The 22937-nt window shown below is 36.7% G+C and overlaps 1 long non-coding RNA gene across 2 annotated transcripts; it reads left to right on the top strand.

Moving 5' to 3' along the window:
- The first annotated feature begins 5512 nt into the window (after positions 1–5512).
- On the top strand, positions 5513–9645 carry LOC114169561 (uncharacterized). 2 transcript variants are annotated; one of them, XR_003601046.2, is made up of 3 exons: positions 5647–7309; positions 7398–8507; positions 9169–9645. It is a non-coding gene; the product is annotated as an uncharacterized LOC114169561 (long non-coding RNA). The 2 variants fall into 2 exon arrangements; XR_003601017.2 differs by having other exon boundaries at positions 5513–7309; positions 7398–9645.
- Positions 9646–22937: the final 13292 nt, after the last annotated feature.

Raw genomic sequence — 22937 nt, 5'->3', positions numbered from 1 at the left:
AAGTCTCGGTGTGCATTAATTAAAAAAGAAAAATAAAAGCTTTAGAGCATATGCGAGAGGTACTTGAGGTCAACAGAAAGGGATGATTATGATGTCTAGTCTGTCTAGACTGGATTCTACTGCTTTGGGCTTCCTTCGTTATAGGGCTATGGCCCATCTATTTGATTAGCCTCTAATTTTAAATTGGAGTTATACTTATGTTCCAAGACCGCGCTGCTATATTATCCTGTGTGACGTATCTTTTAATTAGGATTATCGATTAAATGGGACGTTACAAAAATAAACTTGAATTTATAAAAAAATAAAATATAAAAATAAGATACTAAAATAATTTATATTAATAAAAAAAATCAATGAAAAAAATTATGAATCTATTAATAAATCTTTAAATTTATTGATCAATATATTATAGACAATAAATAAATAAAAATATTTTGATTTACTCCAAAGCTTTTATTTTTCTTTTTTAATTAATGCACTTGTGGTGGATATCTCTGCTCACCCCCAAGCTAAGTGTTACAAGTGGTACAATGTCTCAATCCCCACACACAATTTTAGTCCTTAATGAGTTTCAAGCCTCCTACTACTCTCACCACAAGAGTTAGTCCGCTCTAAGTTAGACTAATTGACTCCTTAGAGTATCAGGATGCAACCTTACCTTGAATCCTTACCAAATTCAAATTATATAAATGGGGCATCACCATGAACTCCCATTAACAGGGTCATGGAATTACGTGTTACGTCCGAACATTGAAGCACCACCATGAGGTCTCACCTAGAGGCTCATGGAATTACGCACTGACACAGACAATCATACTCAATCAATCAAGTATTATTTATCATGCACATAACTCTCATGCCAACCTTTATAACCAAATCCACATTCATATTCCATGTTGAATCCATTCCAACTCATCCTTCCCAATCCATGAATATAGAATTGTACTTCATACCAATACCATGCCATTTTGATACCAACCATTTCATTGAATCGCATGCCAAGATTTATCCAAGTTCATCATTCACAATCCATGAATCACATCACTCATGCAAATTCATTCATCTCATACTTTATAAATGCATACCAAGACATACATATATCACAAAATAGTATTCATCCCAAATAAATGAGTGCCAACATTTAAGTACTTGCGATTCCATACAATCAAGCACAACCCATAACCATAATTCTTACACCAAAATTCCTAAGAAAATTTATTATCACAAAACCAAAAATCATTGCAGTAATGCGTGACACATTTCTCAAGCTACAGACATTTAATCAACGATCCAACCTGTCAAACCATAAAATAGCATGTTATGAACCAAATGTCAAAATTTGAGCTCCATCCAACGGTTAATGAGTCAGGAAAGTTAATTTTACTAAAACTGCGCATATAAAAAAAATACACAGTAGCCCAACGAGCAAGTCAACTCGCCCAGCAACTGAGCGACGCATCAGAATACGAGAAATAACGTCAAATATCACAGTTTCATGAATATTTGAACCCCTAACTCAAAAATATACCAAAAACTAACGTTTTCCCCAAACTTTTCTCATATTTCACAAAATATTAATCACATAAAATAGAAATAACGTGAAACCCTAACTTTCCTTACTTGGAAAGGGGTTAGCAGAGGACTTCGACACCTGAACTGTGACGAACAATAGCTCAAGCAATAGCTTCGAGGCGGAACCCTAGCAGAGCTTCACAGCTACTCAAAGAGGAAGTAAGGGAGAACTATTTTTTTGAAATGATAGAATGAGTGGGTTAGGACAGGTCTTGGGTCATTTAGCTCCCTATGGGCCAACCCTTAGGCCCATTAGACCTTGGGACAACCCTTAAAGATTGGGGCTGAAATAAGAGGGCTTTACAATTATCTTATAGTTAAACTTTTTGGAGTCTCCTCAATTACTACTAATTTGATAAGAAAGTGGTTTAGACATCTTAAAGATTTTCTATATACAATGCACACACCAAACTTATATTTCAAAAATATTTCCTTAAGAGACTTAAGGAGACAAAAGAAGCTCAAGTTCTTAATAATAAAGTCTTTCCTAACCAAACTTTACCTCAAGTCCTCTAGCACTAAACGCCTCAAAGGGAATTAAGTGTTTGATAAGCAAGTATACACACTAAACTATAAGCAAATAAAATCAATTAAGAAAAGCAATAAATCTAAACTATGATGGCTAACTATAAGACTAGAAGACACTTAGAACCTTCAAAGCGCTCATTAACTTCTATGATTTTGAGAGGTGTTTTTGATTTTTCGTGTAATTTTTATCTTTTCATTAATCATAGGAAATGATCATTCATATAATGAGGATTAAATATAGTATTAATGATTATTAAATATTAGTTATTAAGAATTATTCTGGAATGCAAAATATTAATTCATCCTATAAAAGGATACAATTACAATACAAATAAGATAAATGAACATGATAGAAGATTGAGTTTTCTCCTTGTGATAGTTTTTTTTTGTGGAGTTCTACGTTATAAAAACCCTAATTTTTATCTTATCAGGGTAACCTGTGATGACCAACCTCATAACTTATCACTCACCTTCTCATCTTTCTTGAGTGTGACATTAATATCTTTCCCCAAACTAAAAATCAAAATGATCCTACCCCTAGTTTCTCATCAGTTGGTATTAGAGCATCAACTCTTGATATTCAATGATTTTTTTTATGTATATACTTTCAATTTTTATTTCTATTTTTTAAATTTATGGCAGGCATTGATGCTAAAAGTGTCCCTCAACTTTATGCTTATCACAAATTATTTGTTGATGAGTTTGTTTCAAAGATGAAGAGGAAATTAAAAAAGATTTTTGAGGAGAGAAAAATGAAAGAAAAGAAAGAGCAAATGTATAAAGATAAAGAAAAAAAGATTGATAAATATTGGAAAAGATATGCTCAAATTATGATGGAAGAGAGTTAATGAAGAAGAAAGAGAAAGAAATTAAAGAAAATGAGTTGAGAGAGAAATAAGTTAGAGAAAAGGAGTTAAGAGATAGAAATATTAAAGAGAAAGAGTCTAAAGATAAAGAAAGTAAAGAAAAATAGTTGAGAGATAAAACACATTCAAAGGAGTTGAAAAAGAAAGAAATTCAACAAAAGGAGCTAAGAGCGAAAGAAGTTCAAGAGAAGAAGTTGAAAAGAAAAAATATAGAAGAAATAGGAGAAGAATAAATAAGTAAGAAAAAAGTGACCAATAAAGAGGAAGAAAAAACATGATAATAAAGATAATGTCTTATGATTGTGCAAATATTGTTATTTTGTCCATTCAACAACATAGGGAAGAGTTTTTTTTAGACGGCTCAGTAACAACGCATCATTTGGCATCATTGATAATGTCTATTTTTACCTATTTTTGTATGTTTTTTGTTATGAATAATACAACTATTTCTTAGCTTTTATCTTGTTTTATTCTTAAGTCTATTGTGTTTTGTATTATTTTGTTTTTAGTTGTTTTATGCTTGTTTTACCTCTAATATCTTTTTTTAAATGTGTAAAATAATTGAATAGGGAGCACTTCTAGTGGAAGAAATCAAGTAAGAACTCAAGGGAGCATGTTTTGGACAAGAAAGGATCAATTTGAAGCAAATACTCGTTCGGGCACCATTGAGATCACGCCTAGTGCTTTAAATATAGAATGTTGTCAAACTATCTTGGGTTGAACGCCCTTATGCCGAACGACAGAAAAGTGCTAACTAGTGCTGAAGAACTTGCGCTGAGTAGTGGAAAATGGCATTGAACAGTGGAAAATGTGAAAGAACTAGCGCTAGGCGATGGAGAATGACGTTAAGCGCCATCTTAATAGAGGCCATTGGTCATGTTTTAACTGATGGCACTAAGCGGTGTTGAGATGGCCTTAAGTAGTGACATTGCTGACATGTCGAAATGGGTTATTTATTCATGCTTTTTGCAAGGATTTTGACTCATTCCTCTTTTTCACGACTTCTCTTCACCTAGGGTGCTTGGGAGAGAGGCCTTGAGAGACTGTTCAAGGCCTTGTAAAAAAAAAATTGTTTCCAAAAACATTTGAAAATGAGTTTTCCTTACAGTAGTGTGCATTTAGGTTGGCATAATAGTGTGCATGTAAATAGGCATAATAGTAATGAGTTGCATCATACCATTCATAGTGACATTCCATTCTTTGGGGAAGATATATGACCAATATCATTTAGAGATTGGATGTGGGATACAGGAAGTTGGTGCAACCATTGTTTAGTAAATATAGTCAATTTGATATTCTTAGGTATGTTACTTATAGGTTTATAGGACGTGCATGTGAATGGTGGCAAAAGAGACAATCAAGAGTGCAAAAGGGGAGAGATTCATGCATTAACACATTTTATGAATTGAAAGCATGCATGTGGAAACATTTCATTCCCCATTCATTTAGGATTACTTGAGAGCAACAATCTAGGATAGAAAACTTCATTGACATAGGTGATGCATTCACCCAAAATCTTGCTAAGTTTTCTAGACTAGAAAAAGATTTTAAGAACAATTTGGACTTGCTCTTGAGTGAACAACGAGAGAGAGAAAAACAAAAAGAGAGCACGAGAAAAGATTGAAAAGCTTCGAGAGTTTGATAAGCAAAGAGTAATAGAAAAGCTTGAGAAGCTTCGTGCTGAAGCAAAGAAAAGAGAACAAGAGGAATGTGAGAAAAATGAGAAGAAGAAAAGAGATGAAGAAGAATAGGCAAAAGAGGAGAGTCTTAAGAAAGCCAAAGAAGAGAATGAGAGAAAAGAATTAGAAGAAAGAAAGAAAATAAGACAAGAGAGTGAACTTGAAAGAAAATCACAAATGGTAGAGTTAAAGAGCATGTCAAAAGACAAAAGGGAATTCATTGTTAGGGATTTGGTGTACCATCCTTCACCAATTCCTTCCATAAAGACCCAATTTCCAAAAGGAGTTCTCCCATCTTTAAACTCTTCTCACTTTTTCATTAAATCTTTTGTTTTGTTTCCTTCTCAAACTTTTTGTTCTCCATCTCATTCACATATTTCATCCACCTCAAAATGTTGTGCCAAAACACACTTTGACTTTAAAATTCTTTTCAAAAATCATCTAAGTCAAAGTGTAAGATACTCTTTTTGTGAAATGGGCCTAATACCAACTTTTTTCAATTTTATAAGCCCATTTTCACACATTGCACAATAAATTATATTGCATGGTCATTATGATTTCATTATAATTTTGTTTGATGATTATTGCAAATTTGTTTTTGATCTTGGTGGAATCTTCATTTTGGTTGCTGTGAGCCTTCCACAACCCTCTTGATCTGGGACAGATCCTCTTCAAGAGAGAGGGGATGATGTGATCCCAAGGTTTATAGCATTGGGCCAACTCCTAGGCGCATTCCTTTTAATTCCTTTTAATTTCTTTTATTTTTAATTAAATAAAGTTTGTTCTAATTGGGCTTATTTTGTTAAATGCAGCCTTTAAATTCTGTTTGAGATTGGACCTTGACGTGCTGCAGGCCAGCTAGGTTCATTCACACATGATTCAACTTTTTAAGTGTCATGGGGCTTAAGCCCAATTTGTAACGTTTAAGCACCAATACGTGTGTCTGTTGGGTCACTCCTGAATTTAAGCTACTGCCAATTCATCATACAACATCTGTGAGTGGTGTGGAAGCATGGGTTGAGATACTCGCTTCAGGCAGCCCAATTTCTTTCAGACCTCACGCGTTCAATCCATCTGCAACCAGATTTTCCTTTGCATCCACGACAACAACAACTCTCAATTGGGCCTGACATACAACCCAATTACTTCAAACCCTTGCAATCTGTTTCATGACAACAACCACTAAGTCATTTAGTTTCCTTCATGCTGTTTTCAGAAGTCACAGCCAGAGTTCTTCCACCAGCCGCTAGGGTGGATCTTTCAACCCTTCACGTGTCCTACACTTTCCTTTAGGGTTTATTTTTGTTAGGTGTTTTTATTTGTTGTTTCCCAAACTTTATTGCCGTTAGGTTTTGCTAGACGACCATCCTTGCTAAAACTTTGTTGGTCACGACAGCTTTGCCGTTAGGTTTCTTCCATTCTCTTTTCGGTTGCCTTCCTCTATAAAAGGCAGACCCATCTTTGTAACAAACCAGCTTTGATGAATGCGAGATTGGTTGAGATTAATCCCCCCTTTCGTCTCAGCTCAAACCCTAAACCCTAGATTAGGTTTTCACCTCGTCGGGTTTACCAAACAAATGAGAAACCAGAGCGATGCGAGTGTTAATCTCCAAATTAGAGTCTTCCGTTGCGTTTCCCTTATATTTTGCGAGTTTCAATTGGTAGAACACCGATTGGAGAGGCTTTCCGACGAATCCCACGACGGAGCAGCCTCACACTACAAAAAAATATATTTTTAGCAGGGATTTATTTATTGGGGTTCCAAGAACCTCCAGAAAAAACTAATTTTACAGGAGGTTTTAATAAACGTCCTTAAGTATAAGGGGTTTGCTAAAGAAACCCCAGTAAATTTGAATCTTTCCTTTTTTTTTTTCATTTCCCATTTTTTTTATAATATTTTAAAATTTTAATTAGACGTACTTTCTCATTTTAATCGTGGCAATCTTACTTAGGAAAGAAGGAGACTGTTATCCACCGTTCTCCTTCGATGCTCCACCACCGTTCTCCTCGATCTCCACCGTTCTTTTCTCAATGCTTGAATTTAATGTAACGAAGATCATTCTCTCTACTGTCAATTTCGTTTCTCTACTTCTTATCATTCTTTCTCTTTCAATTTCATCTCCCTACTCTTAATTTCGATTTCGTTTTCATTTTCATGCGTTCGATTTCAATTTTCCTACCTTCGATTTCGATTTCACTGCGTTCGATTGCGATTTTCCTACCTTCAATTTCGATTTCATTGCCTTCTATTTCAATTTTGATTTCACTACGTTCGATTTTGATTTCCTGCTTTCGATTTCATTTCTCTACTTTTCATTTTGTTTTCGTTCACTCATGCCCTAACTGACTGTTGCTATTTTCAGGTATTTAATTGTCCCATAAGATCAGTTTCAGCCACTCTTTTATTTTGAATTAAAGAATCTTCACATGACTTCGTAATTCAAATTAGCTTCTCTACTATTGTATCATGGTATCATGCTTAGTTAACCAAAAAAATTTCATCTCTATAATTGTATTTTACTCTCTCTTTTGAGGCATGTTTGTATATAATTGTCCCCATTCTCCTCCTTCCTCTGTTCCTGATTTTTATTATGATGTTGAAGAACATGGCATTGGGATTGGTATATAACATTGATGGAGAAGATGAACAACCCTTTGCATAATGTAATGGTTTCTATTTTTGTATTGTAAGGTGTGAATTGTGGATGGTATTATGTAGGTTGATGTTTGTGGATTGGTTCTGTGTGTGCAGGGAAAAGTGAAAGTGACGATGGTGTTAGGAATTGTGAAGATGATTGCGAAGAAGAAAATGGGTTGAAGGCGTGGTGAAGGTTCATTGTCTTGTGTTGATGAAATTAGGAAGGAGAAGAAGAATTAAAAATGAAGGGGAGAATGTTACCCGTGTGTGTGATTCTATGAAGAGAATGATGTTTAGAGAATTGTAGGATGAATAGTTTTGAAATGATGATTGTCGATGGATGCTGGAAATTGAAATGAAATCGATGAAAAGTGGAATTGAAGTGGGCATGGGGTGCAATGAAGGAGTGGAGAAGGAGGTGAAAAATGAAAACTTTGTGATAGATGATGATGATGAGTATGGCAAATGGCATGTCGATCAACTTGTTATTGCTTTGATTGGTGACCACTAGAATTACAAAACTTAGAGCAACATTTATAAAAAAGTTAAATGGTATAATTTCTTCATACAATTTGTATTTACTACCAGTGGGAATTTGGAAACTTATGTTGTTTGAGGTTCTTCCATTGCTTAAAGCTTGAGGCTTGTGCCCACGTCGAAACCCATAGAATGTAATTGTTGTAGTTGATTTGGATAATCCAAAGCATTTTACACCATAAATTTTGATAGTTGTCTTGTTTTGTTTAAGGATGATTCCTTTCATTATTTATAGAAAGTAATATGTGCATTGTTTTCCTTTACCTTTAGAAGTTGATTATATGTAGATAACAAAAGTATTGTATTGTCCGCATGACAACTTTTAATATCATTTGGGATAGTAGAAATCTTATATCCTGTAGATTCAGAAATATATTCAAACTCAAGCTTACATTGACATTGTAGTTGAATTGATTGTTAATTAGTTTAGCTAAATGAATAGATTTAGTGGCTAGTATGGCATTTCGTCTCTTGATTTTATAAAATGGCATTGTGTTAATACATTGCGTGGTCGCTGTAATTGCTTTAATATTTTGTTATCATACATAGATCCATAGGTGATATTATATCAGTCCTGAAAGCTGAGAAAGAGGAGATGGAATCATCACTCGGCAAAGAGAAACAACATGCTCTTCAATTAAAGCAAGAGTTGATGGAAGTTAAGTCTCGTAACACTAACCTTGAAAGGTAAACTATATTAATTATTGAATTTACTTTTTTAGTTTGGAATTATAGAAATGTATTTTGATAAGAAATTAAGCATTAAAGTGGCTAATGACTACGAGCATTAAAGTGGAATCTCCCTATAGTTGATGAATTGTGACGATCCATTAAAATTCTTTGCATTTTTTTTGTTTCAAAAAGAGTTTAATTTCTCTTTTTAATACCATTTTCTTTAATAGGAATATTCTTATTTTATTAAAAATTGACAAGCAGACCAAAATGTAAGATTGAAGCATTTTTTTTTTGTTTCAAAAAGGGTTTAATGCATAGCCATCCTTGCTGCATTAAACCTTTAAACTTCTATTATTATCCATCACGTGCACATGTCTTTTTATGCCCCACACACCTTGAAAGGGTATCAAGGGTTGCAAATTCTTTTTTAGTGGGTATACTCTTCAAGATTTATTATTTGAGACGTATTTTTACTAGGTATTAAGGATTTCTTTATTTTGGGAGTGTGTATGAATATTATGCTTGGGGATTGGTGACTTTGTATTCCATATGTAGTCTTGCAGCTTTGTCTAAGTGTAATTTTTTCTGAAAATGTTTGTGGCCAATTTCTAAGACTTTGTGTCTGAATCCATCACCGACAAGATTTGGTCTAATAACCTTGCCCTTCTGGTAGAACAACATGTGGAGTGCACATTTCATCTTAAACAAGCAGAACAATTTAGCCAACAAAGGTGTAGAAATTGAGAAGATTATACCTATGGATGCTACTCCTCTTGGAGTTTCCATCCCGTGCTAATATCAAGTTGTGAATCAGAATAATTGGGCAAGAATGAAGATGAATTTAAATTGTCAGACCTAGAGCAGGTATAAGAAGTTGTTATGCAATGTAGTTTGAGGGATTGTCATTTATGTACATGAATTTAATTGGTTGTCTTTGACTAGATGGGTTGGCTAGATAAATACCTCATTTGTTTGTACATAGGAAATAGAAGGTTTGTTTCATCTTTGTCGCATAATGAAGGAGAATCACTGAACAATTTGATTGTGATATCTACTATTTTATGGTTGAGGTTATGTATACTTCAATTTGTTTCTTTAATGCTGAAACTGGACTTTATCTAATAAAATAAGCTGGTTGGCTCTGTCCGAATATGATTCTCAATTTCCATTTTTCTTTACTAAACGTGGCAAGTTTTGTCCTAGTAATTTAATCTTGAGGCCTGAGAATGTATGCAGGGATCAGTGGTGCATGTGTTGTAGTGTCTCGAAACTCTAAAAACTCATTTTTCTTATAATGCTGCATGAGAAAATATCCAAAGTTATTCTAGAAAGCATTTCAAATCAAGTTGAAAGCATGAAAAATGTAAAGTTACAGTTCTTTTCACATTTTCCACTTTAGAATGTTAGGTTTTTTAATTGCTCTTGAATAATGACTATTTAACTATGTTGCATACCTGAAGCAAAACTATTGTTTCAAAGTTCATGAGGGATTATCGAATAAGAATACAAGCACTTGAGACCTTGACAATAGGGACAACTGGGGTTTTCGGAACCCCATGCATTACTAGGGGTTTTCGGAACCCCATGCAGTACTAGGGGTTTTCGGAACCCTAGGCATTAATGGGGGTTTTCAGAACCCCAAGCATTAACGGGGGTTTTCGAAACCCTCAGTAAGTTGTGCTATTTCCAGGGGTTGCTAAAAACCCCCGGTAATCCGTTAGCGACGCTTGCACTTCTGGGGGAATTTCAAATCCCTGGTAAAACCATTAGTGGGGGTTAAAACCTCCATAAACGCCAAATATAACCCCCGTTAAAAATAATTATTTTTGTAGTGTCATCACATGGCTTTATCAATTCTTTCCTTCAAGCTTGCTTGTGCCAAGATTCTCCCCCTGAATTGATGAAGCCAACATCCTCAAGTTGAATTGATGAGCTAAGATCCATAGAGAAACCTGAAAAAACTTTTGCATACAAGATACCAAAATACCAAACATACATCCAAGCAAAAGCGCACAAGCATACATACATATCACATATGCATATGCTCTCCCTATTACTAATAATGTGATTTAACTTCAGATTTTAGATTAAGTTTGCAGTATTACATTGTTCCAGAAGATTTATTTCAGGTTTTCCAATTAAATACAAATTTACTCCTTTTTCTCCCCCTTTGGATTCATCAAATGAAAATAGATTCATAGATCAATTCTGAAAGATGAAAATTTTCATAAAGGCATTAACATAAGGTTGTATCAAGGCAACTGATACGCAATACAAACAGAGCAAAATGAAAACATAATGAAAAGTGCATCATGAAGCTAAGACTGATATAATCAGTCGATTGAAATACGAAAACAACTAATTAAAAAACTAGAACAAGTAGGCCGACACACAAAATGCAACACAAAAATGCAATGCATGACCTATGAGTCATCCCTTTCACTCATTCTCAGGGTTGTCTCTATTCTAGACATTGGAGAGGAGGTCATGAACATTATGCAACTGATCATCCAGGTCTTGGAACATTGTTGTGCAATAAGCATGATGTGCATTTTGTGCCATATTGAGATCTTGAAGTTGGTTGAGAACCATCCTCTCAAACTTGGAATATGAAGTTCCAGTGTTCTCAGGAGGGTGATAAAGCTCAATTGCCATGGGTTGGGGTTCATCTTCCCCTTGATTTCCTCCACTATTTCCTGCTTCATGGTCATTGGCTCCAACTTCAATATTTGCACCATGATCTCCTTCAATCAGCCAAGTGTTACCTATCTTGCTGAATCTCATCTTGTGCATATTCAGTGTGGAAACATGATTTAGAAGACCAATAGACTCCTCAAGCTCTTCTTCCACATCCACACCAAAGTGCTCAATGAACTTGAGATAAGCACCACATATGGAAGCTTGAAATCCGTGAGCCTTTTTGCCTTCATCATGTGGTCATGGATGGTGTATGTCCAGTCCACCATCACACCATTTTGAATGCAATACATCACCACAAGATCACCTTCATTTAAGGTTGCATGATTGCTTCCCCTAGGCATGATGATCTTGGTCACCACCATAGCTAACAACCTTTCCTCCACATGAAGCCTTCCCACATGGAAATTTCTAGTTTGCTCACCTTGATTACGCACACATTGGTTGAAATATTGTATCTTGTTGAACTCATCCACTACACTAGTTTCACCCTTGCGAACTTGCACACCTCTTTTCCTTAGGCCATCCACATCCTTCCATGTTTGCCTAGCGATTTCCATCTCCACACCTTTGACACTTGTTTTGAGAATGTCATTGCTGAACTTGAGGTTGGCATAGAACACCTTCACCAAATCTGGATACACCTTGCCCGAAAGTTCAAGGAATGTCTTCAATTTTTGAGCTTTGAGATGTTGCTCAAGGTGCCAAAATTCTCTGCCCTCAGCCATGACATGTGTATCACCTTAGAAAGGATTATTTGCTTCCTATTGATTTCAATCAAGAAGGTTCAAATTCTGTCTTCATGGCCTTCAAACTAAACTTCAAGTCTTCCATGATTCAAGGCATTAGAAGAGGACGAAGTAGGTGGGGTGGAGTTTTCATCATCTAAGGGGGGTTGTTTGTTGTCTTTTAGGCATGGTGAATTGTAGGTTTGGCTCTTGCTTGTAGATGAGAATGCCAATGCATGATGCTTATGCAAGTATTTATAGAATCAACATGTTGATTTTCAAAATCAGTCAATTAATTTGGACATACTTTCTGTTTTCAATGCAGTACAGGAAATCAAAATCAATTAAATGTTAGGGAATTTGTATCAGAGTGTGCAATGATGTGTTTCCCATGCGTTTTATGAACAATCCACTAACAAATAGTTCACATCTAATGCATGAACATTGGAAATCATGTGATTAAAGCACTTTATGGTCAATGCAATATGAAAAGTTGATTTTAGCTGATGTAATAACTGTTACATGCTGCTACTACAATAAAAAAAAAGTCATGTGATGGATACTCTGACTGGGTCAATCAATTAAAATCAATTTAAGCAAATCCACATTAACATAAGTGATTTTAACACATAAAAATACAGAGTCAGTGGACTAAAACTGTACCAGACAACTGATTTTTGGTGTAGTAGCAGTTTTAAGTGAAATCTATATGTTGATTTTGCAGTTTTAGTTGACTGAAAATTTCAGATCACACAAAATTCACACCAGACCAATTTAAATGAAATACATGTGCTATTTTGCGAGAATTAGCAGATTGAAACAGTTCTATAGCACAAATTATGCATATTTTAACAGTTTAAGTGAAATCTATATGTTGAATTTGCAAATTTAGTTGATTAAAATTCTGCCAGTTCACAAATTATGCAAATTTTATCACTTTAAATGCAACACACACACACACACACACTTTAAATGGAATTTGGTGTGGTGAAAGGAGAACTAGACTAGTGGAAGGTGGCTAAAGGAAATGTCTCTAGCTTAAGTGCTCTCCAAATAATAGAAGAGTGGAGTGATCTCAATACAAAAATTCTATTAGAAATTTCAAGAGTGATTCCAATAGCTTAAAATTTAGGCTTTTATATGAAAGTAAATACACATAAGTCCTCTTAGCCTTTGGATGAGAAAAGGAGAAGGAGGAAGCTCAAGGCCATTGGATGATGCCTTGGAAAAGGAGGAAGCATTCCTAGCCCTTGGATGCCTTGGATCCATGAGGTGTAGGAAGGAATGTTGACTTCCACTTAGTCCACCTTGGACCTTTGGTAGCTCATGGCCAAATCTCCTATTGGGCTTAGTCAAGCCCAATTTTATCAATTCAACTACACATTGTTTGACTTATTATTCTAGAAAACAAGGCCTACACAATGGACCAATCTTATTGCTATTCTATTGCTCTTCCATACACCTCTTCAAATCTTCACATCTTCTTTGACCCATGTGAAGAGTGTGAGAAGCCCATGTGGGTTTGGGCCATCTTGGATGAAGCCCAATTGGATCTTTTTGAGCATGCCCCTTGTTATTGGGCCTCTTGGTGGGCTTTGGGATTGAGATGCATGTGGGCCATGGATTGGGTCTTGAGCATGAATTGGGCCTAGGTGTTGGCCCAAGCTATAAGCCTTGTTGGGATCACATCATCTCCTCCCTCTTGAAGAGGATCTATCCTCAGATCAAGAGGATTGTTTAAGGTGCACAACAACTAAAGCTGGGTTCCACCAGGATCAAAAACATATCTACAACAGTCATCAAACATAATTTCAGTAAAATCATAAAGACCATGCAATAGATATTGACAAAAAATGTGTGAAGATGGGCTTTTAAGTTTGGAAAAATGTGAGATTCGACTCATTTCCCAAAAAATTGTGATTTTCACTTTGACTTAATTGAAACCTAAAAGGTAACTTTAAGTCAAAGTTTGGTTTTGAAAAATCTTTTGAGGAGTTTGAAATAATGAATGAAGGTGGAAAAACATTTTTAGAAAGAACCAAGACAAAAGAATTAATGGAAGATAAGGTAGAGTGTAAAGATGGAATTACTCCCTTTGGAATCTTGATCTTCAGGTTTATGCAAGGATGTTGTATCTTTACTGCCCTAAATAATAGTTCTTTTACTTCTTTCCTATTTTCTTTTTAACTCTTCCTCTTTTCTTTTTAATTCTTCCTCTTATCTTACTCTCTCTTTTTCTTCATACTCTTTTCTTTCTTTTTCCTCCTTATCTTTTCTCAACTTCTCTTCTACCTTTTGTTCTTCTTTGTCCCTCATTTCTTTCTTAAAATTTTCTCTTTCCTCTTGCTCTCTTTGTTTTTGGAATGCTCTTTCTCTTTTCTTCTTCCCATTTTTCTCATATTCGTCTTGTTCTCTTTTCTTTGCCCCAGTACGAAGCTTCACAAGCTTTTCTTTTACTCTTTGCATATCAAGTTGGCAAAACCTTTCAAGCTTCTCTCGTGCTCTATTTTGTTTCTCTCTCTCTCTCTCTCTCTCTTTGTTCACTCAAGAGTAAGTCCAAATTGTTCTAAAAATCTTTTTCAAGTCTAGAAAACTTAGCAAGATTTTGGATGAATGCATCACCTATGTCAATGAAGTCTTCTATCCTAGACTGTTACTCTTTAGTTATCCTAAATGAAGGGGGAATGAAATGTTTCCACATGCATGCTTTTAATTTAGAAAAATGTGTTAATGCATGATTTTCTCCCCTTTTTCACTCTATACTACCTCTCTTGCCACCACTCGGATGCACATCCTATAAACCTAGAAGTAACATGCCTAAGAATGTCAAATTGACTATATTTACCAAACAATGGTTGCACTAATTTTTCTGTATCCCATATCCAATCTCTAAATGACATTAGTCCTATATCCTCCCCAAAGAATGGAATGTCACTATGAAATGTATGATTCAACTCATGATTGTCATGCTTATGCAACCTAGGACTATATGTAGAATATATACTTATGGTGATTGAATGAACTTATGAAACTTTAACAAAGTGTGGTAGAGGAAATCAATCACAAGTGGACCTCCAGGTTAGGCGAGGTGAGTCTTTAAGACTTCTTAAATACCAAGGCCAATCCTTGCCAAGATGCACTTGTAAATGGTTTCAAAGATCACACAATTGTCTAAGTGCTAAGTAAATAGAATCACTTGAGTCACTAAGCACAAAACAGGCAAACAAGACTCAAAGAAATTTAACACTAAAAACGGACCCCTAATTGGAAAAATTTAGAGACTTTGGTCTCACAAATCAAGCCACCATGCAACATGAAAACATGAATCTAAACTATGCGGCCTAAGGCAAGTGAGAAAGCACTTAGAACTTTCAACACTCTTACCACTAAAAATGTTTCATTATAGGAGAGAAAAGTTCTACTTAGGAAATGGGATTGAACACCTTGTAGTTCCCTAAGACACCTAAGTAGGCCACAATTACAATGAGAAAAAATAACTAAAATTTGGAACACAAAGTAGGTGCTAAAATGAAGTATCCCGCAAATACAAAGGATGCCAAAAGAATGGCCAAAAACAAGTTTAGAAACTCACAATTTTTTAGGCCATTTTACCAAAATAATTTGCACATAAAGATACTTCAATTTGCATCAAATGAGTGACCAAAAGATGAAGAGAAAATAAAGCACAAAACTACAATGGAAACAAAGCAAAAGAAAGTGTCGAATGGTGCTGCCAAAATAGGAGTTTCCTAGAGCTTGATGGCAGTTTTAAAGCCTTAGTTGATGGCCAACACTTAGAGCACGAATTGTGGAAAATTTGGAGACACCACACTCAAGTATTTGGACATTCAAAGAGCACCAAAATAGCACCCAACAGCTGCAAAACAGTGAAGAAAAACAGCAAGAAAACTATGCCAAAATAAAATGGTTACAAAGGTTGTAGGATCAAAACTCTCAAAGGTGAGGGAGAGGAAGCAATTATAATGAAAACACAAAGCTAAAAGTTTACTTCACATCCACCACCTAAGATGCTACCACTAGAATAGCAACCAAGCTAAAATTCATACCAAACACTAAATCAAATCCAAAATCCGAGAGGCATTGCAATTGAAAAGAAGCAAAGAATAAAGCAAGAAAAACTAATTAGAAGTGCTAAACCAAAGTAAATGAACATGTAACATGACTGAAAGAGTAATGAAGGAATGACAAGCAAGAAATTAAGGCTTGAAAGAAAGGAAAGCACATCAAAAGGAATCCTAGAATGGAACTAGAATGGATTAGAAAAACTGAAAACAGAAACTGCAGTGCTCATAAAATGCTTATGGTATTCATTGCATGTGTGCCAATATGAGGGAACTAAGCCACTCCAAATGAAAGCAATTGATGGCAATATGGATACACACATAGACAAACAAATGTATAGAGCAAGAGCATTGAAATTTTGAAGCAAAACACACCAAAAACGCACTAAACAATGATTTTCCCGAAAACACAACACCAGAAAATGCTGACAGATGCCTTAACTTTGAAGATTTATCATATTTTTTGTGTTGGACATATTTGAATGATTCTTTTTGCTAATTTTTTCCCAGATGTTAAGAAAATTAGGCGAAAATCAGAAGGTGATCCAGTGCTATGAATTGTTCCAGTTAAATCAAACAAGAAAAGTGTGTGTCGGGACACAACTGAAATAGCAACAGATTTGCACTAAAAAACGTAGAAAGTTGCTTCTACTTCAAAAATTTGTCTAAAATTCAATTCTCAGCATAATTGAATGATTCTTGTTGGAGAATTCGTCTAGGACTTAGCTTTTGGAAGCAACAATCAGATTAAAATTTGGTGCACTGAGTCACTCGTGACACCTCTCAAACAGAAGGTGTGTAGTGGAAAAAAAGTTGAAAACTGGAGCAAAAGCAGAGTGAAAGTGGAAGATGTTCAATGGACAAATCAATTCGATTTGTAGCTCGATTATGATCTAAAATTAAGCATAGATCAAGATGAACATCTAAGGCACTCTAAGGCACAAACCAATCGGTGAAATGACATTAAAACAGTGAGGAAAGCTGACTCAAACATCCACACGCATAGCATGAAGCTTCATTGCGTTTTTGAGTGGATTTTGGCACGATTTTACTCAAGCAAGTGTAGAAATTGATTTCAAACAATGGAAAATGGGAGAAACATGTAAAATAAAGCATTATCAAGACTTAGAACACAACTTGAATGGTGGAAATGTAAAAGAAAGAAGAATCACCGAACAAAATGAAAGAAAACAACAGCCAAAACATAAAAATAGTGCTGGAAAATAAAATGGATTCCTAAGAACAAATGTGACCCAAAAATCATGGAGATTTACAATTTGAATCCATATAATTCAAGTAGACTCATAAATGTTTGGTTGATTTGAAAGAAAGTTGAAGAAAACTTAAGGAAAATGGAAGAACAACACAAAAAATGAAAGAACACAGTGAAAAATGGATGAACAACACGGAAATTGGAAGAAAAACACAAGAATAGACTGAGAACCTTACTCGAACTTGAGACTCCAAGCATGAGTGGCTCTTGATACCAATTTAATGGAGCTCTAATGTGTGGTGGCTGGTAGGAACTCCATAGGTAGCGAAAAATGGCATGGAGCTCTAATGTTGTAAACCTTTAGCTTAGGTTCTCTCAAAATAATAGAAGAGTGGAGTGATCTCAACATAAACATTTTATTGGAAATTTCAAGAGTGATTACAATAGCCTAAAATTTAGGCTTTTATATGAAAGCAAATACACATAAGCACTCTTAGCCCTTGGATGAGAAAGGCATTCAATCTTGGCCTCGGAAGATGGCTTGGAGAAGGAGCTAGGCTTATGGCGATGCCTTGAAAAAGGAGGAAGCATTCCTAGCCCTTGGATGTATTGGATCCATGAGGTGTAGGAAGGAATGTTGAATTCCACTTAGTCCACCTTGGACCTTTGGAAGCTCATGGCCAAATCTCCTATTGGGCTTAGTCAAGCCCAATTTTATCAATTCAACTACACATTGTTTGACTTATTATTCTAGAAAACAAGTCCTAAACAATGGGCCAATCTTATTGCTATTCTATTGCTCTTCCATACACCTCTTCAAATCTTCACATCTTTGGCCCATGTGAAGAGTGTGAGAAGCCATGTGGGTTTGGGCCATCTTAGATGAAGCCCAATTGGATCTTTTTGAGCATGCCTCGTTATTGGGCCTTTTGGTGGGCTTTGGGATTGAGATGCATGTGGGCCATGGATTGGGCCTTGAACATGATTTGGACCTAGGCGTTGGCTCAAGCTATAAGTCTTATTAGGATCACATCAAGGATTAATAATTATGGAGGTGTACGAAGTAAATGACACAGAAAAAAACACAACCAATTCTACAAAATAATGGGGGGGCAGAGATTAACGAGAGAGGTGCGCGGAGTGAAGATTGTCCTAGACCAAACTCCTTATTCTCTGAAGACCAAAACCCTAAGATCTCTCCATTCATCTTCCCCCTTTCACCTATCTTTCTGAACAACGAACACAGCTCCAGTCCTGAGGCCACGCACCAATTGGAGCCACCACCAACGACACCGGCCACCGCTGGAGGCCTCACCGACGACGCCATCGCCCTACGCTCCAATCTGCACGAATCGCTCTTGCACCAGCGTCAACAATGTCTCCTCCTTCGTTTCTTTAGGGATTCTTAGATTGTGCTATAATTGTGACTCCCACGACGGCACCCACTCAAGCATCAACTCCAGCCGTCGTACACCTCCTTTAGGCCAAAGCCACCGTCGTTGGGCTAGCCTTTGCCAAAAGGCCACACTCTTATGCTCAAACTCTAACTCGCCGGTGGCATTGACTCTTCCTCCTTTGATATCTTTGTTATTTTGTTGTTATTTTGCACATGGAAGGGGATTATTTTCTTGTTCTTTTGGTTGGGCGTGATGGTTGTACAAAGTGTTGAGGAAAGAAAATAAGAGTCGGAAATTGAATCTATTATTTGGTGATGGAGGTCTGTTAGTGGCGGATTGGTGTGGGTTCGTGATGAAAGGGATGATGGGAGAATTTGTGTTGTATAGGAATAATGGAGTGGAGTGAAAATGAAAGTGTACCACACCTAGCCGGCCTAGCCAAAGACGCCAACACTTATCATGCTTTACCGACATAGCTATACCGGTAAAGGCTGGGGGACTGGTGTACCACACCTAGCCGGCCTAGCCAAATAATAACCATAAAACTCGTCTATGTAACCACCAAAGACGCAAATAATAACAATCACCATATATATGCTGAGCAAATAAAAGTAACCGGCTTAAGCCGCTAAAAGAACAATAGCAACCAAACCTGCTAAAAGAGTAACCGGTCTAGGTCGATAAAAGGTAACCGGTCTAGGCCAGTAACTTTGGGAAACTAAGCAAAAACTTGACAAATTCAAAACATTACTGGTAAGACCCATAAGGCCCACAATGATCGAACTAAGGGACCTGGGCTAAGGCCTAAGCCCACCTACGACCCAAACAGGGCCCAGTCCATGACGTGGCTGATGAGTTCAAATTTTTGCCCTCATTTAATATTTAAATTTGGGGATTTAATTGAATTTTTTGTGCTTAAAGATTGATTTAATTAGGATTTGTGATTATTGGATTTATTGAGTAAGTTTGGTAAAAGTGGCGTAAAAATTGATTTTAGTTGCATAAAATATTATTGGATATTCTAACGTTTGTTAATGCAGCTGGAATTTATTTTTGGTCAATTAATAATGTGATTTTGAAATATTCAAAGTTACAAAATAAGTCCAAAATCAAGAAATTCTGAAAAAGAATAAATCAGGAGCTAAATGCACCCCCAGATTTTATTTGCACACTCCTTCCTCAAGTGGACCACAAAAACCTGTTCTGCACCCCCAGTTTTCACTAAGTTGCACCCCTCCTACCACTTAAACTCCACTAAACCAGATCATGCCATGTGGCAATCCCCACCTCTTAAAATTAGCCAACCAAAGCAAGCCACGTGGCAACAATCCTTGCACTAACAAGCTGTCCAATGGAAGGCTGCCACGTCATCATCTTCATCTCCCAAAACCCTAACCCTAATTTTCTCCTCTCCTTCCACCTTCCACGGTAGCCGCCGCCGCCAACCTCGCCGGCCACCACCTCCACGCCGGAAAACGCAGGAGCAAAACCAGCGGCAGCAACAACCTTCGCGTCCAGCCGCTCTGCGCGCCACCACCATCTTCCTCATTTCGCGCAGCAACGGCGGCGCCACCATCTCCTTCTCGCGCCTCCACCATCTGCGCGAACCAGCGCCGTCACGCCGCAACCACCATGCCTCTCCATCTTCTCCATGGCAGCAGCGAACGCGAGCATCTACCAGCCGCGTCCATCTTCTCGCACAGAACGCACCTGCACCTGTTCGTAACACCACCGCGTCGCATTCCAATCCCAGCTTCCTCCTCCATCTCTGCAGCAACCACCGCAACATCGTCGCACACCGCCAGCGCAAACAGCGCGCATCTTCTTCCTTCCTCTCTGCGCCACCTATTCGCATCTGCACCTCACGTCGTCACAACAACATTTCTGCACTTGTTCAAGTAGCCAAGTCGCCGAAATACAGCAACAACGGAAGCCACCAGTACCTGCACCAGTTCCGGCCACGCTGTATCTGTCGCCACGCTCGCCGGAGAAGAAGCCGGAGCAGCCGCCGTCAGCCGCGCAGCCAAGGAGAAGAGTGTGAGAGAGAAACCCTAATTCTGGAGAGAGAGTACTCCGCGCCACGTGTCAGCGTCTGATAGGCAGTCAACTGGTCAACTCTGGTCAACTGGTCAAAGTCAGCAGTCAACTCTGGTCAAAACTGCAAATATGGTTAAATAAGAGGGGCAGAATTGGAAATTGGACAGGAATTAAGTTGCTAATTAATTAAATAAAAATAAATGATTTTAGCAACTGACAGATAAAGCCCAAAGTCCAGTGGAAGCCTATATAAAGAGACTTAAGGGAGCAGAAAAAAAAAAAGACTGACAATTTACAACTGACAGCTTAGACACTTAGAACTCTCTGGTTTTGGCAGATACCGTCTCCACCACATCTCTCATTCTTTCTTTTATTTTCTTTCCTTCATATCATCATGTATTCCATCAAAGCCATGGAGGGCTAAGCTTTTAGGGTTGATTCCACTGTAATTTCTTAAATGGATTCTGAGGTTAGATGAATTTATATGTTTTGTTATTTTGATTATTGTTGTGGTTTTTGTTTATCTATGTCCTTTGCTTCTTAATCGAATAGAAAATAATGATTTTAAATCTACATACATGATAATCATATGAGTTAAAAGGTTTTTAAATTAAATTGAGACTTTACTTTGATTTTGTTTAGAAACTTTCATTTGATTAAATAAGTTTTTGCCAATAATTGAGACTTTAATTTGATTAGAGGTAATTACTTTAACTAAAATTAGTCAAGACTTTACTTTGATTAATTAAGTTTTCTATTTGGTAAAGAAACAAAGGAATAGACATGATTAGGCATAGTAAAATTAATTGAGACTGTACTTTGATTGAATTTACTATGGATAATCTAAAAGTTCTCACTTTTAATTGAGACTGTACTTTGGTTAAAAGTGAGAACGCCAACAAATTAATTGAGTCTTTACATTGATTGATTTGTAAATCAACAACAATAATTAATTTAACAATAATCTCTAGATAACCAATGAAGAATCTTATTTAGAAAAAGCAGTGGAATTGACCTATTTACTATTACTGTGTTTACAATCTTTCGTGTCATTTTCTTTGCATATCAAAACCCCCCTATTTTTATAGTTGCTAGTTTTAAATTGCATTTTTGAGAATCAAATATTTGAGATCAATTCCGTATTCATTGTGAGACGACTCAGGGTTATCTTAACCCTAACTATTTTCTTCACTACAAACTGGCAATACTGAAGTTGCTAAAGTAGTGGTAATTTGATCGCCTAACGACAGCGATATCAGTGGCCAAACATAATTAATAATCTATAAATATGCATAGACCCCACGAATTAAAGGTACGCATTCATTACTCTCCTAATCACGAGATTTGTCTTTCTAAGAGATTTTGCTGACTTGAGCTTCAGAGTCTCTTCTGCAGGTAACCCCCTCGGGTTCAAATCAATTCACACCAAGATATCCACAGGCGACACGTATCGACCGGGAGGAAGCCTACCGAGGAGATTGTGGACCGAAATAAGGTAACGCTTGTGTCTTATACATCTTATTTGTTCTCTGCAGGATGATGGACGACAATGTGGATGACCATGTGAGTGCTGCTTTTGGGTGTATGTTTTTTTTTATGTTTTATGCAGGTGCGACATGAAGATGATGGTGAACGAGAAAGCGAGTGAAGATGTGTTCAACAAAATATATCTGTTTGGGAAGTTGTGTGTTTGGGTTCTGATTTGGCAATTTCTTGCAAGTGGAAGGTGATGAGGGAAAGAATGGAGATTACCAAAATAAGAGCGTGTGATACTTTTGAATCAGGGTCCAACAGACAAAATGTAGCAAACATAATATTTATTGAAGGTGTAGGGCTTACCTCTCGGAGCTCTTTAACTTGTGTTGTAGCCCCAAATCTTTCCTTGCTTGAACTGCTTGTTTCCTTTCTCCTTTCTTGTTGCCTCTCCCCGCTTTGTTGCTCTGGCTCCCTGTGATGGAATTGTCTCCCTTTTGTGATGAAATTATGTTCGAGGTCTTCTAAAGAGCATATGAATCTCCCCTTTTCTTGTTTTGTTATCTCCCCTCCCGATGCTTGGAAGTTGTGTCTCTTTTCCAATGGCTCTACTTCCAGCCACCCTATTAGCATTGCTACCTCTATTGCTACGAGTGTCATGGGTTCCACAATAATACACACAGACATCCAATATTTCTGTTTTTGTGCTAATACGTAGAGTTGGGGTAAAATATGAAGATTTGAATGTTTTTCTTACATGGAGAGGGAAGGGTCAGTAGAGGACTTACGTTGACTTATAATTTCCACCTTTTCAA

The sequence above is a fragment of the Vigna unguiculata genome, chromosome 1 (genome assembly GCF_037176805.1).
Source record: "Vigna unguiculata cultivar grain cowpea cultivar isolate G323 ecotype 2 chromosome 1, ASM3717680v1, whole genome shotgun sequence".
NCBI classification, from domain to species: Eukaryota; Viridiplantae; Streptophyta; class Magnoliopsida; order Fabales; family Fabaceae; genus Vigna; species Vigna unguiculata.
This window is presented reverse-complemented; position numbering and strand designations above follow the sequence as displayed.